General features: G+C 39.6%; 1 protein-coding gene, 1 long non-coding RNA gene and 4 other non-coding genes across 7 annotated transcripts in view; 2 read left to right on the top strand and 4 right to left on the bottom strand.

Moving 5' to 3' along the window:
- CalpC (calpain C) overlaps window positions 1–20,432 on the bottom strand; it is an 81,393-nt gene that overhangs the window by 16,299 nt on the left and 44,662 nt on the right. The gene's annotated exons all lie outside the window — the stretch shown is intronic.
- LOC149503453 (uncharacterized) lies at window positions 4–5,760 on the top strand. 2 transcript variants are annotated; one of them, XR_016323107.1, is made up of 3 exons: window positions 15–653; window positions 4,926–5,002; window positions 5,588–5,760. It is a non-coding gene; the product is annotated as an uncharacterized LOC149503453 (long non-coding RNA). The 2 variants fall into 2 exon arrangements; XR_016323105.1 differs by lacking the exon at window positions 4,926–5,002 and having other exon boundaries at window positions 4–653.
- On the bottom strand, window positions 6,452–6,524 carry TRNAD-GUC (transfer RNA aspartic acid (anticodon GUC)). Its single transcript has one exon. It is a non-coding gene; the product is annotated as a tRNA-Asp (tRNA).
- On the bottom strand, window positions 10,961–11,033 carry TRNAD-GUC (transfer RNA aspartic acid (anticodon GUC)). Its single transcript has one exon. It is a non-coding gene; the product is annotated as a tRNA-Asp (tRNA).
- Window positions 12,269–12,341, bottom strand: TRNAD-GUC (transfer RNA aspartic acid (anticodon GUC)). The gene has a single exon. It is a non-coding gene; the product is annotated as a tRNA-Asp (tRNA).
- TRNAD-GUC (transfer RNA aspartic acid (anticodon GUC)) lies at window positions 13,175–13,247 on the top strand. Its single transcript has one exon. It is a non-coding gene; the product is annotated as a tRNA-Asp (tRNA).

Here is a 20,432-nt window from a genome sequence, read left to right as displayed (position 1 = left end):
GAAACAAACGCATTTGCTTACAGAAATCGCTTTAATTAATATCGTTCATAAGTTTTTTTGGTCTATTTCGTGGTGACTCAACTGTCCCTAGACTGGGTTTATAAAAAGAAAACAATCACAACTTCGTAACGTTAATATCCTTTAAAGCATTTCGTTTGAATGTTTCTGCATCTGATGTTAAGCGTTAGCATTCTGAGTGTAAAATAAAGTTGCCTTCCGAATACCATGATATTTTCAATAAAATAGAGAAGATTCTGTAGAGATTCTGATTCTAAAATCGAATCTTACAGACTGTGACTGTCTGAATAGCGTACTTAGGCGCCTAAGAATCGTAAAGTCGCTTAAAGATTGCGTAAGACACAGACTTGACGTCAGAAAACGTCGAAAGGCGACACTCCAGTCCCAAACGACAGTATTCATACGAACGCGGACGAACGCAAGTGCTCAAATATTATTTCAGTGCTGAAGTAAATATTAGAGTGATTTAAATTCAACAACATGAAATTCAAACGGTTGTAATGTAAAAATAACGTTATTCTTGTAAATATTACGATTGCCTTTTCTTGATTCGAACTACGTGACGTATGTACGTGATTGATTGAAAATGTAGCCTGTCCGTTCTAGTGTATTCAGTTACATAAAGAGTTGGCGAGGTATTTAACATACTTAATAATTATTAATAATAAGCTATTTGAAAACACGAAAATCTTGTACACAGTTGAGTCGCTTGAGCTTAAGCGAAGCCTCTTCATTTTGGTTTGGTTTGAGTGTAATTAATAAGCTCAGTGTTACTTAAATAAATCTGTCATTTCTATAATTTTTGCTTGTCTCATTTTGTTGGCTTATCTATTGATCCTAATGAAGTCCACGGTTACATTTTCTATAGTAGTCAGTATGTGATATGTCTGTGTCTATGAAAATATTTTCTATAGCGGATTTCAGTGAACTTGTTCTTTTCTATTTTTTGTTTACGTTACATGACCCATGAGAAAATCCTAAAGCAAGGGAAATTGAATGTGGATCGTTGATTTTTTAATTATTATTTTCATATCAGATCATCTTTTGTAGGGGATGTAATGGGGCAAATTAACACCACACTGTCTCAAGTGCCAACCCTACCTGCACGTGGTGCATCCTGCTGATTGACGGACAGGGCTTTGGCGACCGATAGATGGCGGAATAACCATCAACAAAACCGCTCGGTGCGGAAATCTCCTGGCCGGTAATGGGCAGCAGCATTACCGGTGCAAGGCACCGAGCACTGCGATCGCCAACCCGCCTGCCAAGCGTGGCGATTACGGCATAACCCCCCCCCCTTATGGCAGCTACAAATAAAAAACGGCCCCCAGTTCCCGGCAGCTTTACTATCCCTGGCTACGGTAGCAGTCATGGTAACGGTAAGGCAGGGGGTGCGAAGAATCCCCGGGCTACGGACAGCTACCACCAAATGACCCTGGCGACTCTCAATACCCGGACCCTGCGGCTTGACGAACATATTGAGGAACTGGAAGTGGAATTAGGAAGGATACGATGGCACGTACTAAGGTTGTGCGAAGTCCGAAGACAGGGGGAGGACGTCATAACTCTAGACTCAGGCCACCTATTCTACTTCCGGGAAGGAGACCAACCTGGACAAGGTGGAGTTGGCTTTCTCGTCAATAAAATCCTCACGGACAACATTGTGGAGGTATCCAGTGTGTCAACACGGGTAGCGTACCTCGTAATTAAGCTTACCGAAAGGTACTCCCTTAAGGTGGTGCAAGTATATGCACCGACTTCGTCATACTCGGATGACGATGTGGAGGCTGTGTACGACGATATCACCAGGGCTCTGCACGATACCACAAAAGCTCACTTCAATGATTTTAACGCTAAAGTGGGAGTACAGACTTGCGACGAATCGGTGCTAAGATCCTACGGTTATGGATGTAGGAACCACAGGGGGCAAATGCTAGTCAACTTCCTTTAGCGCGAGAGGCTCTTTCTAATGAACTCGTTCTTTAAAAAGAAGCCACAAAGGAAGTGGACTTGGCTAAGCCCCGACACTGTGACGAAAAACGAGATAGACTTTATTATGACGGACAAGAAGCATATATTCAGGGATGTCTCTGTGATCAGCAGGTTCAATACCGGTAGTGATCACCGACTTGTCAGAGGCACACTGAATATGGACTTCAAGTTAGAACGCACTCGTCTGATAAAGTCTACGCTTCGACCCAGCCTACATCACATGGCTGTAGATCCGGAGCAATTCCAGCTAGATCTCCACAACCGATTCGCTGCCTTGGAAACCACCACAGACGTAGACGAGGCCTTAGATGGCATGGTAAGGATACTGAGACAAGAGGGACAGAGACTGTGTCCAAAGGGTCGTACAGGCAGAACATCAAAGCTATCATCCGAGACTCTCCGGCTAATGGAAGAAAGGCGAGAAAACACACAGGCCACACAATCAGAGAAGGTGGCTCTAAATAAGAAAATCAGGACGCTGATACGATGCGATCTCCGACGGTACAATACTCAGCGGATCAATGACGCAATCGAGCAAAACCGAGGAGCCAAGGTGTTCGTGCAGCGTCTTGGTAAAAGCCACCTTACAAAACTGACCAAAAGGGATGGCCAAATTCTCGCCTCCAAACCGGAGATTCTCAGGGAAATTGAGGACTTCTACGGAGGCCTCTATACTTCCAAAGCAACTAAGCCTGTTTCCGACCCAGCAGATGTCCGAGCCACACTGTCCCGCCACTACACCGACGAGCTGCCACAGATTAGTGTAGATGAGATCGGGATGGCTCTTGAAAAACTTAAAAACGGAAAGGCCCCGGGGGAGGATGGTGTTACTTCTGAGTTCTTGAAAGCAGGAGGTCTTCCTGTTATTAGGGAGCTCCAGAAGCTCTTCAACACTGTCCTCTTTACCGGTAAAACTCCAAAGGCGTGGAGCAGGAGCATAGTTGTCATTTTCTTTAAGAAAGGAGATAAAACACTTTTAAAGAATTATCGCCCCATCTCGCTCCTGAGCCACGTCTACAAATTGTTTTCAAGAGTCATAACAAATCGTCTTGCTCAGAGACTTGACGACTTCCAGCCTCCGGAACAGGCAAGATTCCGAAGAGGATTTGGTACCGTGGACCACATTCACACAGTTCGGCAGATTATACAGAAGACTGAAGAGTATAATCTGCCACTATGTCTGGCGTTTGTGGACTACGAGAAAGCCTTTGACTCGATCGAGACCTGGGCTGTTCTGGAATCTTTGCAGCGGTGTCAAGCTGACTGGCGATACATCGATGCACTAAGATGCCTGTACGATGCCGCTACCATGACCGTCCAAATACAGAAAGACCAGACGAGACCAATCCAGCTACGCAGAGGTGTAAGACAGGGGGATATTATATCCCCGAAACTGTTTATAAACGCACTGGAGGACGTCTCCAAGACTCTGGACTGGAACGGACGCGGCATTAACATAAACGGCGAGTATATCTCACATCTTCGCTTTGCCGATGATATCGTCATCATGGCGGAATCGCTGCAGGACCTACAAGAAATGGTGCACAGCCTTAATACTGCATCCCAACGGGTTGGCCTCGGAATGAACTTGGATATAACCAAGGTAATGTTTAATGGAAACGTCATTCCGAGACCAATCGATGTTGGCGGTACACCTCTCGAGGTTGTTCAAGAGTATGTCTACCTGGGACAGACCATACAACTAGGTAGAAACAGCTTTGAGAAGGAAGTGACCAGAAGGATTCAGTTGGGCTGGGCAGCGTTCGGGAAGCTTCGTCAGGTCTTTTCGTCGCCCATACCACAATGTCTGAAGACAAAGGTCTATAATCAGTGCGTCCTACCCGTGCTTACCTACGGAGCCGAAACGTGGACACTGACTGTGCGACTACTCCACCAATTAAAAGTTACTCAGCGAGCTATGGAGCGAGCTATGCTCGGTTTGTCCAGCAGTGAACTGCCGCAGGCTGATGATGATGATGAGATCATCTTTTTTAATTAGGTGAATTAGTTGAACTGAGTTAATGATACGATGTTTTGTGAGTCCGCGCGTGAAGGTACTACCACCCTGAGTATTTCTACCGTGAAGCAGTAATGCGTTTCGGTTTGCGGGGTGGGGCAGCCGTCGTATGGTTAAAACTGATACTTTAGAACGAATGTCTCTAGGTGGGCGGCGGCATTTACGTCGTAGATGTCTATGGGTTCCGGTAACTACTTAACACCAGGTGGGCTATGAGCTCGTCCAAACATCTACGCAATAAAAAAAAGTAAAATACGTATTTTTCAACATGCTACAACAACAAAAAATCAATAACCAAGACAAAAATAAATCTCCTCGGCGGGGATCGAACCCCGGTCTCTCGCGTGACAGGCGAGCATACTGACCAACTGTACTACCGAAGATTGTTCTGAAATTTATTAAAGTCAAGATCACTTGAATCTAGATTTCGACAATTTCCAATTACAAAATGCACTTGGTGCAATAATGCAACACTGTATCTTTTAATACGTAAGGTCTATAATCCCACAGAGGCCAGCTGAGGGTAATAATGGGTTAGGCTTGTTTTTAGGACAGCTCCATCTAGCTTATAATTACTAAAGTTACATTCAAGCCTCAAATATTTATTTCTGAGAGTCGAGAACGAAACTAGGTGGCATAGCGCCACCTAGTTTGATCAATCGATGTATTTTGTTTTGTTACATGTATGCATGCAATTCCGTTATGATAAAATCGAAATAGCGATCGTGCAATTACAAAATGAAGAAATAAACTAGATTAGTAAACCGGTGTTCGTTTTAATAATATTTTAGAGTTACAGTTTATGAGTTTCGAGAACGTATATAAAAAATTAATTTCCAAGCAAAAACTTTGTTCTGCGCAAAGAAAACTGCGCTTATGTAACGCTGTCAACTCAAAGTTACAGAGCCGCGGCTTCTGCCTCAGGCCACACTATTTTGTTTCGACTCGCCAGTATAACTGCAAGTACGGGCGGAGGTGAGCGTCTACCCAATCCTACACAATATTCCTGCTGCAGCTGCTGCGAATTAAGCACTCAAATTTAATCATTAAACTACTTGTGCAAACAATCAGTTTTCTATATCATAACTCATTTGGTCACGTGTTCACTATTTCCATAAACCATCTTTAGACAAAAGTTTATTTACGAAGTGGTACTTGTGCGTAAAGTATATAATGTGTGATTTTTGTGGCTCTGCATTAAAATATATATTGTTCACGTGGTGACCTAATCACACTAGAAACCGAGGGTTATTGTGTGACGTCACGCAATGCTCAATCAGCTTTAGTGTCTCGCGACATTCACTAGATGACGCGATCAAACATTAATGAGTTTGTATCGTAGTGCAAGCATAGTTTAATAGTAGTAGTCAAAACTATAGAACTTAGATATAGAACAGATTCCTCATGGTTTCGTTGCATATGATAATGTAGTGTCATTAATGCTAGATCATCGACCGAGGTCACCGGAATCGCAATTTGTTTCGATATACTAATATTTTCTTAAGACACGTTGATGCTTTTTTTCGTAAAAAAATCCATGCCTGGTTTTCATTATTACAGATTCTGTGGCCGGTGTTCCATGAACACACAAAAGAACGCACTCATGAATCTTCTAGATGCTCAAGACGGACTTTATATGCGAAATAGTTCAATACTGTTGTACTAACTTAGTCGTAAGGAAATGTATATATGTACATGACAATTATTCTTTGAAATAAAGTTATCACTATTAATAGCGGCGTTTACATCAAGTAACGAATTGCATGCAGCTTATTTTATCAGTCTACGCTTGTAGACAATTTATTGCTTCTAACGCTGTACCATTAAAATGTAAATACACTTCTGGAAGGACGCCAACCGTGTCCTTGTGGGCAGACTTCATGTTAAAAATATAATTTCGAGTTTCTGGATAACTAAAAACAGAGATACTCAGTCCTAATCAATAACTTCAACCTGTGACATTGTTATCAAAGGGCTGTTTTAGTGTCTTATGGTCGTTGGTATCGACAATGGGACTGGTACGAAATTAAATATCAACTGTTTTGTTCAGGTGTTACCTTTTTTACTTGTAATTGTTACTTTGCGTTCTTTGTGATCTTAATTTTATTCTAGCGAAACAGCTGAGCGTTTTTTGAAACCATTCATGTAATTCTCATTTATAGCATAAAGTCCGGTAATTACTATAAAAAAAAAATGAGAGCAGGGTCGTGCGATGTTTAAATGTTTACGCGAAATTTTGTAATTTTGTTGCCCATTCTCCGCCGAATCCCTCAATAGCCTTTTACGATACCCACGTGAAAAAATAAGAGTGGTTCTAATCTAGGCCGACGCTACATGATCACAAGTATGTAGCTCACAGTTTCTATTGTGACTGTAATTTTCTTAATTTGCTTTGTAGTACGAAAAATCATCAGTAAAAGAGATCTCCCCGGCGGGGGATCGAACCCCGGTCTCTCGCGTGACAGGCGAGCATACTGACCCACTGTACTACCGAGGATCGTACTAAATCAAGTTAAAGTCAGGATTACTTGAATAAAAATTTTGACAATATTCAATTGTAAAACGCACCTGATGCAGTAATACAACACTGTAACGTTCAGAGAATAAAGTCGACAATCGCACAGTGCCTAGCTGCGAGCAGCATTAACAGAGTTCGCTTGTTATATCAATCAACTCCATCTAGCTTAAAATCACTATTTTAATTTCGAATCTCAGAGATGTCCTTGTGTGGGTTGAAAACAAAACAAATTATTTTACCGGACTTTGACCAGATGGTGTTGACACAAAAAAGTCCCCTCCACGAGAAACTCATTTCTATGACGCCGCCCCATCAGAAACCGAAGAGTCTAGTCTTCTCGTGTCTACTTTATACTGCAGGAAAGTTATTTTTTTTTTAAATATGTACCAAACCAATTGCTGAACGAATTACATGAAGTAAGGATAACAATATGCAATAAAACTTGCAAGTTGATAAATTTGCATATTTAGTAGTAGGGGGGATTCTGAGTCTGCACAGTAATTGCTTCCTATTTATTTGTGTAGCGAAATAGTTTAGTGTTGTTGTGTGTTCCTCCCCTACAACAGAAAAGTTGAAATACAATCGAATTGACACTTTCACGTCTCTCAAAAATACCTCTTTGGAGCTTTCATTTTTAGCGAAGATTTTACAGTCCTATCATCCACAGACAGCGCGGCCTGACTCAACAATTTTCAATCTTAAATAAAGGCTACTTATTTGCAAAGTCTGATTTCAACAAATATATTTGAAAAAATCTCAGCTTCCTAAGCTGCGTTCGAGACACGACAAGTAAAGGGCAGGATTTGTTTGTATCAGCACCATCTAGGCAGAGTCCGTTGAAGCGGAACTCGTCTGAGAGCTGAACATAAAGTTATTGATTCTAAGCGAAATTGGGTTTAGAGCAGGCTTACACTGTTACTTACTAGCTGCAGCTGGGCGCTTAACAATTCTCGACTTTATTCTCTAAGCAGTACAGAAATTGAATATTGTCGAAACTTAAATTCAACTAATCCTGACTTTAATGTATTTCAATACAATACTCGGTAGTATAGTGGGTCAGTATGCTCGCCTGTCACGCGAGAGACCGGGGTTCAAGCCCCTGCCGAGATCTCTTTATGAGTTTTTAACTCCAAACAATCCAATTTTAAATTTTCCAGACAAATCAAGTAACGATGTCATGATCAAGTCAGTCGATCCTTTTTTTGTGCTTAGAGGATTTGTTATCTTTCAGTATTTAAGATAATAGTGTATTTTAAGGTTCAAATGATTAGCAACGTTGAATGTCGAGTATCTGAAAGTAAAAGACGAAATTTCAATAATATAAGATCACCTACTAAAGCTGTTCGCTTTGCAATAAATAATTATCTTCAGTCGAAATCTTACGCTGTTATATTACTCCCACATTACGCTGCGTTCTATTGGAAATGTATTCCGTTTTTAGTTTATAAAAACCGATCATAAATACAAAATGAAGAAACATCGTTGTTAAATTTTCATGGGGTATCGCGATTTTCATAGGGATGCTACGGATATGCGTAACTGCTCGTTGTCTACGCGAGTGCTACGACGTAGACAACGCCGTGGATTTGAAAGTTTTTTTAAGTCCTAGACGGTCAGGTGTAGTTAACGCAAAACGTCATTTCGTTATTGGTTTGTCTGGGAAAACTTATAGGACAGTACCATTGAAGTTCTATGATTTACTTCAGACAATGGCACAGTGTATCCACCCAAATAAAAGGAAATCTTTTACCTATGTATAAATTTAAGATTCTTTGAAAATAAATTACGTTTCATTATAAAATATACTTAATGGTTGAACCATACTTACATTTGAGTCGTCTATTATCAAAGGTGGCAATCTGTGCATTTAGACAAAAAAAAATTATTGATATGTCAATACAGATTGATTTGAATATAATCGTCTCCTTCAAAGAATACGGTTCAAAACCTGCATTAAATAAAGGTTAATAGTTAACCTGTTATTTATCTAAAATGTCGTTCCGAAGAGTTTTGTGACTGCCGATGGAATACAAAGTCAATAATTCGTTTTTCTGATTTACCAATCATCGTCCAAAAGTCAGATTGCCGCCTTTGATAATAGTCGACTCATTTATCAAGAGATCTGAACGTTCTAATGTTTTTTTTTAAATTACCTTTGCAGACAAGCACACGGTTCATGGAAAATTCATTTGGGCTGTGATAGCCACTTAGCACCTCGCTAGCTTGTTCTCGCATTTAAAAAATATACACACCACTGGTCATTAAGCTAAAGGTTTTTCATAATAAAACATTTTTGACCGGTGATTTACTTCTACAGCCATATAAAACAGATTTGTGTAACATGTTCCAGAGGGTAGCCACTTTTCGTGAGAGAGCATAATTGTATTTTTTATTAGACACTCGTCGTTTTGTAGCTATTACATATTTACTACATAATGAGCCAAATGATGCGTAATAGAACTAGTTGTAAAGCTGTCCGGGGCTTGTGATATTTCGCCTATTTAGCCGTAAAACAAACGTTCTGTGGTAAGCCAGTTTAAATGGATACAATATGGAAAGTCAGTACCTACTAAAAATTTTTTTTAAGTCGTTTATATGTATTGTATGTATTTATGCACACATAGGACTATTTATTTTTAGCTGTTTAGAATATTTTAATTTACCTAATAGTTTATCTCCCAAATATTATTTTGCCCCATTTTAATGTGTACAGGAATCTCAGTAATCATCGCGCTTGCATCAGAGATACGAGTGAAAGTTTCCATAAGAAGGACACACACTATCACGACTCCATGCTTTTGCGAAGGTTTATTATATAATAATCGACTATACATTTTCAGATTGTCTGCACAATTTGCAATGGAGTGTTTCAATGTCTTAAATACAATCCTCGGTAGTATAGTGGTGAGTATACTCGCCTGTCACGCAAGAGAACGGGGTTCGATTCCCCGCCAGGAAGGTTTTTTCTTGCAAATTTGAGCAGTGGTAGTAAAGCGATATGATTTGTATTTTTTATATATTCGAATGCTATTAAATCTTTAGTTTTGTTTTATCAACATTCAAAGATAGCATTGTAGAAGCTACGACTGTCTCACTTATGGTAGTTCTTATTTAATCTTCATTGTAACTTTATTATTACATTTCATACCTGATGTAACTTTAATGAACACACAGTTACATACATACACATTACATAATATTATTTTACATTTTCTTTTGGGTAATTCAAAACACAGGTTAATTAATGATAACAATTTAATAATGTTTAAATTTGTTCAGAATATATTAGGAATTTTTTTAACAATTATGCAATACTAGTTTACTTCGCTGTCGACTGATGTACAATAGTATCAACATTCTCACCGAATATGGACGGACAGTCCTCGTTGAAATAGAATAGTATACTGTTATAAATTCAATAGAAAAACGATATTCTTTTTTTTCGCTACGAGTGTGATGTTACGTTTTGATTAAATATGAATATATGCATTTACCATTAAACTTTATTAAAAAATAATCATAAATCTAGTTGAGATTATTGAATGATTGTGTGATATTATTTCATAAAACTTATGCATTTTTGTTGAATCCTTCATATTGCAACTGACCAAAATGTATTTTGTTTTATTAAGAAACAGTCACAGCCCTTGTTGTTATCAGTAAATTGTTTTGCAAATAGTTTTTTCTTAACAATATGTCTAGAATAAAAGACAACAAGACACAAATGTAATAAGTAAAATTGAAAAGATAAATCTTTATGAATTTAGATACAAGCTCGAATTATATTCTAAGCTAAGTGAATTCAGGAGAACGCCTTTATTACTACTATAATTGAATATGCAATTTCAAAAAGGGCACATGTCGCATATTTTGTCAAATACATTTTTTCATATACATGTAGTTTTGAGGCTTACCTACACCCATTTTATAATAATTCCAGTAATTTTCAATCGCTAATTAACACTAAAATATATCTCAAAAGTTAATATTTTTAATTTTACACTGCTTTAGAAAATAATCAGTTTTTTTTCATTTCCTGAACATTTTACATTTTCAGAGATGTGCCCTTTTCGACATTGCATATTCAATTATTACTCACATATATATAGGTATTTAGTAATTAGTATATTCAATAGAATAGGCGCTTTGCAGAGAGCTGGCCACGGGTCCTACTAGTCTAGAAAACAAAATTAAAATATTCAGCGTAATCTATTGTTAAATAGTTCGGGCCTAAAATATGTATTACAAGAAGCTGGCGTGGTTCTGTGAAGCAAATATCAGGTACTTGTCCTTTATTTTGATGAAATGTTTTCCATTTTGAAAAATAGTTGTATGTAAATACATAGTATTTTAACAGTTAATTAAATAATAAAGGACAACAGAATTAAAGTTACAAAACCAAACATAAAAGAGATCTCCTCGGCGGGGGATCGAACCCCGGTCTCTCACGTGACAGGCGAGCATACTGACCCACTGTACTACCGAGGATTGTACTGAAATACATTAAAGTCAGGATTAGTTGAATCTAGATTTCGGTCATTTTCAATTACAAAATGCACCTGCTGCATTAATGCAGTATAGTACCCTCTAGAGAATAAGGTTGACAATCGCTCAGTGCCCAGCTGCAGCTAGTAAGTAACAAGGTAAGATTGTCCTGTAAGTCAGCTCCATCTAGCTTGCATTTGGAAAATTTTAGCTCAGCTATGCGAGAAAGTTCTGTCAGGATTTAGAAACGAATTGCTTTACTCAAATCTAAATAGATGGTGCTGACACAAAATATAGTCTCCTTTCTGTATAATATTATTATGATATAAATCAGAACGGGAAATAAATCTAGTCCGTCAGCGAGGGCATTCAATTAATTATATTTATAAAATGAGTTCACGAAAACCATGCACAGTAAAATTAATAGTAAAATACAGGGTTCCAGATCACATAAAATTTAACACTAAAGTAATCCAATATCATTTTGTATCAAGTAAATTGAGTCTAAGCATTTTATCAATACCCACTAAATAACAACGATTATGTGGGTCAGTTGATTTCATTTTTAATTATATTAAAATATTAATGAAAGTAATTTTTACACCTATCGCGTCTTCAGTTTTATCTCTAAAACATATCTTCGAATTCGGGACAGATTCCAATTCAACTTCTGACTTTTTAAAAATGATAGCCGGCTAAATGTATTTGGATGGTTTTCTTCAGTGAACCATTTTGTAATCGGTGGTTGTAAACGTATTTTTTGACCTTCAATAACTGTGATGTGATCACATTTAAGTTAAAATGACTTATAATTTGTTCCACCTACGAAACATAATCCTAGATCCGGCAATCTCTTTAGAGAAAAAATACAGGTCTATGCACAATTTTGAACGATATTCATTTCTTTTTTAGATCGCATTATTAATTATATCTCACGATGCTCTCTTTGAAGTACATGTAAAAAACCATAAAAATAAACTACAATTGTTTAAAAGTTAAGAAAATCCGCCAAAATAACATGTCGTAATAAAAACAAAACAAAGTAATTTGGCGATCTCAATCATGATATTAGGCCAAAATTACATAATTATTGTAACGTCATTCATTAGTCCTTGATTCGTGTGCAAATATTTAATTTAACCACATTTTAAAGTTGCAACATAATAAGTTGAAAGATCCCATTAAATGGATAGATAACGTACAGGTCATGCTAATAAAAACGTATTGAAAAAAGAGATCTCCTCGGCGGGGGCTCGAACCCCGGTCTCTCGCGTGACAGGCGAGCATACTGACCCACTGTACTACCGAGGATTGTACTGAAATACATTAAAGTCAGGATTCCATAAATCTAGATTTCGATCATATTCATTTACAAACTGCACCTGCTGCAATAATGCAGCACAGTATTGTTCAGAAAATAAAGTTTACAATGGCATGCGCTCAGCTGCAGGTAGTAACAGGGTTAGGTTGTTCTATAGCTCCATCTAGCTTGTAATTAATGTATGACTTTCTCATAGAAGTTTCGCTGAGGGTTGAGAACAAAACAAACTATTTTATCCGACTTCGAACAGATGGTGCTGACACAAACTCCTGATTTATTTTTCTCCATTATAAACCTAAGGAGATCAGAGAGTTATGTGTTTTGTGTATATTTCTATAAGTCGATACTTATTAATGAGCTAATAAACTAGGTTAATCGTTTTTGTTTTATTCAATGCCAGACAAGATTTCCTTTTTATTCGGATTTACTAGATTTACTAGATATAGAGTATGGGCCAAAAAGAAGGCTACATCTGTGTCGGAATCAAAAAAAAAAACCACAAAATTTCTGATCTCCTTAAGGTTATAGTGGAGCAAAATAAATCAGGACTTTGTGTAAGCCCCATTTAGGCGGAATCGGATAAAATCATTTTTGTTCTCAAACCTCAGCAAAACCGCTCTGAACCATATACATTAATTATAAGCTAGATGGGGCTATAGAACAAGCTTTTCCCGTCACTATCTGCAGTTCAGCGCTATGGCATTGTAGACTATATATGTTTTGAATAACACTGTACTGCATTATTGCAGCAGGTGCATTTTGTAATTGAAAATGATCGAAATCTAGATTCAAGTGATCCTGACTTTAATATATTTCAGTACAATCCTCGGTAGTACAGTGGGTCAGTATGCTCGCCTGTCACGTGAGAGACCGGGGTTCGAGCCCCCGCTGGGAATACCTCTTTTTTAACCGAAGTTTCCACCATTACTTTTAATACATCCTTATTTACCACAAAGTAGGTAGGGCTTTTCTTGTCGTAAAATTTTCAAGTCAAAGCCTCCTTTGTAAAATACCGATAAGTATTTAATGATTTTTTCGAACTATGTTAGTCAACTAATTAGCAGTAACCACATTAGACGTTTAGGAAACGACTTGACGTTGCCGAGTGTTGTGGCATCGATGCTCGGCGACGACGAGTCATGGAAGGCGATGCTCGACTTCTGCGAGTGCACTATCTCGTAGAAGGAGGCGGCGGGGCGCGTGTGAGACGCAAAATCCCGCCGCCGTCGAGCGGGGGCCAGGGAGGCCGATCTCGCCCAAGCCTTGGCCCTCTAAGTGTTTCGGGTCCCCCTCACATGTCGGTCTGGGGACCAACGAGGGGGGCCTAAGAAGATAACGTGCAGATGCTTTGCACGCGTTTTACGCAAGAGCATCCGGGTGATGGAAGACCGGCTATCCTTGACCAACGCTGGTTCTGGCCCAGCGGGGTATTTCGTAGGATAACTCATTCTATCCGGCGCCATCTAGGCGGGCTTCGGATAGCCTGCGACCGAGAGGGCTGGTGATGGGAGAGAAGTGCTCCGCACTAAGTACTTCCTTTTCCCCCCTTTGCCTTTTCATGAGTTCTGTCTCATGCGAGGTTTGGACATTGGTTGTTGAGCGACAGGCAGGTTTTAGTCAGTTCGACTCTGACATGCCCCGCCCTCCATCCCCAGTGGAGGGCGAAGTCCGACGATTTCCACCAGACCAAAAAAAAAAAGAACCATATTAGACGTTAAGGCTAAGTTCATATGACCGCCCGGTGGAAGCATTCACACGACAAAATATGTACGCGCAACACTCTGGTTGACGTGGAAGAGGCAAATTTGCTTATCGATTTTATACCGAAAACTGAGACGTCAGAGAAGAAGACAAAGACGAAACTGGGGCATCCTATATTAAGTGAAAGACTTTCTTCAAGCCTTTTTGTAACTTTATATCCCGACCTGAGACGGCACGAAGAATTTCTTGTAACTACTTTAAGGATGTCAGTTTCCTTTTTTTTTTATTTTTTATATGATTGCGTTGAAAATTATTTGAAACCCAAACTGCGCGCGGGTCGCAGCTAACCGCGCCGTTATGTGAACAATAAACACAGTTTAGAATTGAACTTGCACCGCGCGGTACCACGCGGTCACATGAACTTAACCTAATCTTATCAATAATGATTGAAATAAGATTTATTTAATGGCTTTTGCAGCTTAGACTTGGATTTAATATCTCAACGCCATACTCGTTGCCATTCAAGTGAGCTTTGGTAGCCGCTCTGCATCATCAGGTGAACCGTGAAAGTTAATTTGCCCATCGAAGCCCCATAAAAAAATGTAGAAGCTAGTATTTCAAGTTCCCGTTTAAGATGATACCATAGAAATAATCGCGTCCTATAGATTAAAAATTATATTGTACACCAATGCTAAAACGAAAAATATGTTGAATCAAGTGTGATCCCTGTTAGTATAGTGGTGAGTATATTCGCCTGTCACACAATAGACTGGGCTTAGATTCCCCGTCAAGGAGATTTTTTTTATCGATATTTAAGTACATCCACTATATGGCGTACATAATTAAAATATTTTGGACATGCTATATTGCCTAAACGTTTTGTTATTTTCGTTCCAAATTAGAAAAGACAAGTTCGTACTTTTCTCGGGCGTTTCTCGATCGGGACTTCATCATTGTGAACTTTTTTACTGCTATGTAATAAAATATTCAATGTATATAATAATAACTTTTTCTCATAATTAACTGAGGTTTCGATAAGCTATAAATTTTGTGGGGAAATAATATCTTTTTTGTTACATACTGTAGGTTAGTACCACCATCTTTGAAGAAGCTGAGAAAACTGGTGTTGTACCCTATTGGCTTGACAAAATTCGCAGAATGTGCTAGAAGTTGAACTAGATGAAGCTAGATGGAGCTGGAACTGACCAAGCTACAGCTCTTGAATCCCACCCAGTATTGATCCGATTTTACTGTAGGAGTTCAGAATACTAGGAGCTTTATTGTTTACGAATTAAGTTATAATTTTCTGTACTACCTACGTTACATAATTCGGAGATAAACATCGAAAATTTTAGTTCATAGGAATATCCCTCGGTGGTATAATGGATAGTACGTCCATTCGTGTTGAGAATGGGAGGATCCGGGTTCGATTCCCTGGCCGGGGGGGGTGAACTTTTTCAACTTTCATTTATTTCCAAATGTTTTTTCTTATAGGCAAACGAAAAATCTGCTTTTCTGATAGCAAGTGATCACTGCCACCCCAACATACATAAAACTAAAGAAACAGCTTCACTGCTGCATTTCGTGACATGTAGATAATCAGTTTCACAAAATTTCCACTACTTAATTGAAAAATATTAATGGTAAGGATCCAATCGTTTGGAATGCATTCAATATTGGACGTAAGTTGAATTTTTATCACGAAGAGTTCGAAAGATTGCATTATTGCTGACTTCTTTTTATATATTTAAATTGATCTAATGGATTCTTTTATATTTCTATTAACCTATTAAAACCTTAATATACCGTGGACACGATAATGTGCTTAGAATATAATACAAATTATGAAATTAAAATTTAATAAAACGAACAAATTATAAAAAAAATTGCTTGTAATAAATAATATATTTGATAAAGGAAATAACTTCAATTGGTGTAATCAGATCTTTACAAAGTATATAAAATGGTTTTATTATGATTTTCGAACTCTTTTATGCATCAACAGGTGGCGCTGACCAATTTGTGAATCGCGCTATTGAAATGTCTCGGGCTTTATTTAAATGATAACGACGAAATATTTTATACTAAGCTTTATTTCGAGTTTTCGCTGGGTCATATTAAAGAGTAATCGGAAAGATTATAGTAAATACGAGTTTTTGTAACCTTCCTAGCCTTTAATTTAGGCTGTTTGGAGGTTCATAATAAGAAATATTCGCTTCGTAGGGTCAATACTAACGTAGCGATGCAGCGTACGGTCAGGAGCTGCTCCTTTACACCCCGTCCTAATATACGGCAAAAGTCTCATCGGTCGTGTATCAGATACGCTGGGGCGTTTCAACCGTTTCCCCGTTTTGTATGGAGTTCCTCAAGGTATGCAAAGGGTCCGTCTTGGACACCATACTGTGGAATATCAAGTATGTCTGTTGCTTAGAGGCTAGGATGACAAGTTGATTGTGGCCCTGGGGTATGAATTTAGCAGGAGTACTCGTCTCGCTCGTATTTCGCCCCTGCCCGAAAATAAAAACTGCACTATGAATTAAGCGAAGCGGAACAAGCGAATTGAGATTTTTAAAGTGTTTTAAGTGTTGAATACAGTCTTTAAGTTGTACTTTGGTGAAATTTTATTTATCTCGAACCCCAGCGCGTAACAGTATTATTCGGTCTACATTAGAAAGAAGAATATTATCGCGATAGTAACTTGAGGTGACCGACCAGTCACTGTTCTTGGGAATAACGTGAACATGGGCGGTCTTCCAAGAAGATGGAGCCCTGTTGGCGCGGTAACAGAATTAAAATAAACATATTAGCACAGGTCGAGTATTAAGCGGTAGGCAGCGGCTTGGCTCTGCCCCTGGCATTGCTGAAGTTCATGGGCGACGGTAACCACTCATCATCAGGTTGGCCGTATGCTCGTCTGCCTACAAGGGCAATAAAAAAAAAAATTCTCCATCCCGAAACGCATATTCTGAAAACCACTGTGGGATGCAATCAGACCCGCTCAACTTATGGACGTAAGGAAGAGGAGTTGAAGCAACCACCTGACCGTAAACTGTGTGATACGAATCTTAGATGACAATTTATCAAATAGAATATTTAATCAAACTCCTAAAGGGAGCTCTTTAGTCACTTATTATTTCTGGCAAAGAATCCGATTTTGTCTACCTTTTATGGGACTTGGAAGAGGTGTTAAACTTCTTTTATCAGAGACCTTACAATCCCCACATCTCCTCTTATCATTTCATGCGGATCATTTGAAACATGCAGCATCCCTACAGGTTGTAATATACCGGAATCTGTTGTGTGACACTCACAGAAATCTCATAATAAGGAATGATACAATTAAATTTCCTGAACCACATCTTTAAGTCGGTCCGCACAAACGTTAGGATCAGTGCAGGAAAAGGAGAATAGCTCCCATGGGCAGGATGGGTAAAATTCATGCATCACATCTCAATCTGAGACCCAATCGTCTTTGGATATCATCAATCAGTTTGTATCTCGCCACTGTTGGATGTAGGCCTCTGCCATAGTCTGCCACAATGAACGGTCCTCCGCTTTCCGTATCCAGTATTTTGCCGCATATCACCACAAGTAATCGATCCACTTGGCAGGAGGACGCCCAACCCTGCGCTTACAGGTACGTGGTCCACAGTTCAGAATGCATCTGCTCCACGGGCCATCAGTTCTGCCCATTGCCACTTCAGCTTGATAATCTTTAGAAGTATGTCGATTACTTTGGTTCTTCGAAGGATCTTCTCATTTCTGATTCAATCCATCAAAGGAACTCGGAACATACACCTTTCCACAGTTGAGCGACTTTGAACTTACGGACCAGACCTACGATCAATGTCCACGTTTCAGCGCCACATATAATGGAAAGTAGCACGCACAGTCGCTCCTCTCTGCGAAGTTCAATCGAGTTTGTCTGCTGGTTTTAGATATGGCTTGTAATTGTAGCGGTATAAACTTGTATAAGCTGTAAGGATTTCGGACTCTCCGGAGAAGCCCACGTTTCGACTAAGTCGAAAGCTTTTTCGTGAAGCCCACAAACATGAGACGAGACGATTGTATTTAATCTTCTGACTAACCTGTATCAGCATGTGGATGTGGTCTACCGCATTGTGAAACCCAACCTGCTCCGAAAGCTGGAAATCCGTCAAACTTAGAGGCCAAGTAAATCCTCGAGAACAGCTTATAAATATGGCTAAGAAGTTAAATATTCCTGCAGTTCTTGCAAAGATTACGGTCTGTCTTCTCGAAGAAAAAAATGACAGTACCCTTGCTCCAAGCTTCCGGTGTAGTCGTATTTGGATGATGCAGCTGAATTTGTGTAAAAGTGGTTAAGAACTGGTGTACCACTTGACTTCAACGATTCAGTACTGATTCAGTCATCGTTGTTTTGTTATTTTTAATCTCTTCTACTTCTATCCTGACTTTTTTTTTAGATGGGCGGAGGAGCTCACAGCCCACCTGGTGTTAAGTGGTTACTGGAGCCCATAGACATCTACGACGTAAATGCGCCACCCACCTTGAGATATCAGTTCTAAGGTCTCAAGTATAGTTAAAACGGCTGCCCCACCCTTCAAATTGTAACGCATTACTGCTTCACGGCAGAAAGAGGCAGGGTGGTGGTACCTACCCGTACGGACTCACAAGAGGTCCTACCACCAGTAAAGACATCTAGTAAGTCTTTCGTACAGTAGTGGACTAAGGAGGCTCTATGATCATTCTCTGGGTGAACAGTGGGTTTGAGAGCCATAGAGACTACGGTTGTAGCTCTCAACTTCGCTGAGGACTTCTGATTGTGAAACAACAATTCCTCCATGGGTAGTTTTGGGCTTCGTCAACGACTTCGGCTTAGTTGTTGTGGCCGTACGTAAACATAATACTAACTTAATATAAACATTTCAGTGCTTTTGTTGTTGTATTGCATTTTCAATCTTTGTTGTGTTGATTGGCGAATGTTACGAATGATCAGCTTCCTGATCTTAGTGTTTGTAGTTTTACCATCTGAAGTCTATCTTCGCTCTTTATTTATTTATTTAGTTATTTCCATCTTCTTACAAAGTAACAGCTGAACTAAAAAAATTGTAAGGTATTAATGGTAGCTTAAGTAGCGTCTTGAAACAGCTACAAATCACTGCAAGCCCTCATGGAATATATCCGTTCCCGAAGCATAAGCTAGTAAACCAATAAGTAACGAGACAATTCGATGCGTCAGAGTTGCGATATGCTGAATGCCCCATGTCACATATAGTAAGCACATATAGCGATAGTGATACTAGTACAGTGGAGTCAAAACACTTCGATAAAGCGGCACGACACGAGAACCCTCTCATCGTGGCCGCCGGTAACTACATTCCCGATCCTGCGGACAGAATGGAAAGCAGTCGACGTCGCCCAAAACACGTCATCTCGGATCCTCCCGATCCACTAACGGTGCTTTTAGGTACTTCAAGCACCGGTCACCGTTCTCGTCGAACCCGTCGCTTGCGACGAAGGGCTCGACGAGTAAATTAACTCTCAGACACAGCCCACTGAGTTTCTCGCCGGATCTTCTCAGTGGGTCGCGTTTCCGATCCGGTGGTAGATTCTGCGAAGCACGGCTCTTGCTAGGGTTCGTGTTAGCAACGTCATCAGGTTTGAGCCCCGTGAGCTCACCTACAAACGTTAGGGTTACGCTGAAATAGCCTCTCAAGGCTCTCAGCTTAGGTAAGAAAAAAAAAAAAAGGAGTCAGAATTTAGAATTTATTGCAATAACTTTTTTATCGCCTTTATATGATGACGAGCACCTGATGGTAAGTTGTTACCGTCGCTCATGGACGTCAGCAATGCCAGGGACAGAGCCAAGCCGTTGTCTACCATTGAGTACTCTCCGCAAGCCACTTTGAAGAAGAACATGTCATAGCGCTCGGGAAGCACCGTGGAGGGGAGTTCATTCCAAAGCCAGATGGTACGTGGCAGAAAAGATCTTTGGAAACGCAATGTCGATGAACGCAGCGGTTCCAGATAATATGGATTAACTCTGCTCTGAGGCGGGTGGTGTGATGGTAAAAAGCAGATGAGAGGATCATCTCGAATAATTCTTCAGAGCATTCCCCGTGGAACATACGTTATAAATCACACAGAGAACCGAAGTTTCTCCGTAGACCTAAAGGTTCCAAGCGATCCGCGAGAACGGGACTGTCGATGATCCGAATAGCGCGTTTCTGTATGGAGTCAAATGGAAGTAAATGGTATTTGGGAGCCCCAGCCCAGCTGTGGGAGCAGTACTCCATGCGAGGCAGGACCTGCGCTTTGAAAAACGCAAGTCTTTGACCAGGCGTGAAATAACGCTTCGCTTTGTTGAGGACTTCCAACATTTTAGAGGCCAATTTGGC

The sequence above is a fragment of the Bombyx mandarina genome, chromosome 01 (assembly GCF_030267445.1).
Source record: "Bombyx mandarina strain Sakado chromosome 01, ASM3026744v2".
Classification (NCBI taxonomy): Eukaryota; Metazoa; Arthropoda; class Insecta; order Lepidoptera; family Bombycidae; genus Bombyx; species Bombyx mandarina.
The sequence above is the reverse complement of the archived record's forward strand: the minus strand, read 5'-3'. Positions and strand labels throughout refer to the sequence as shown.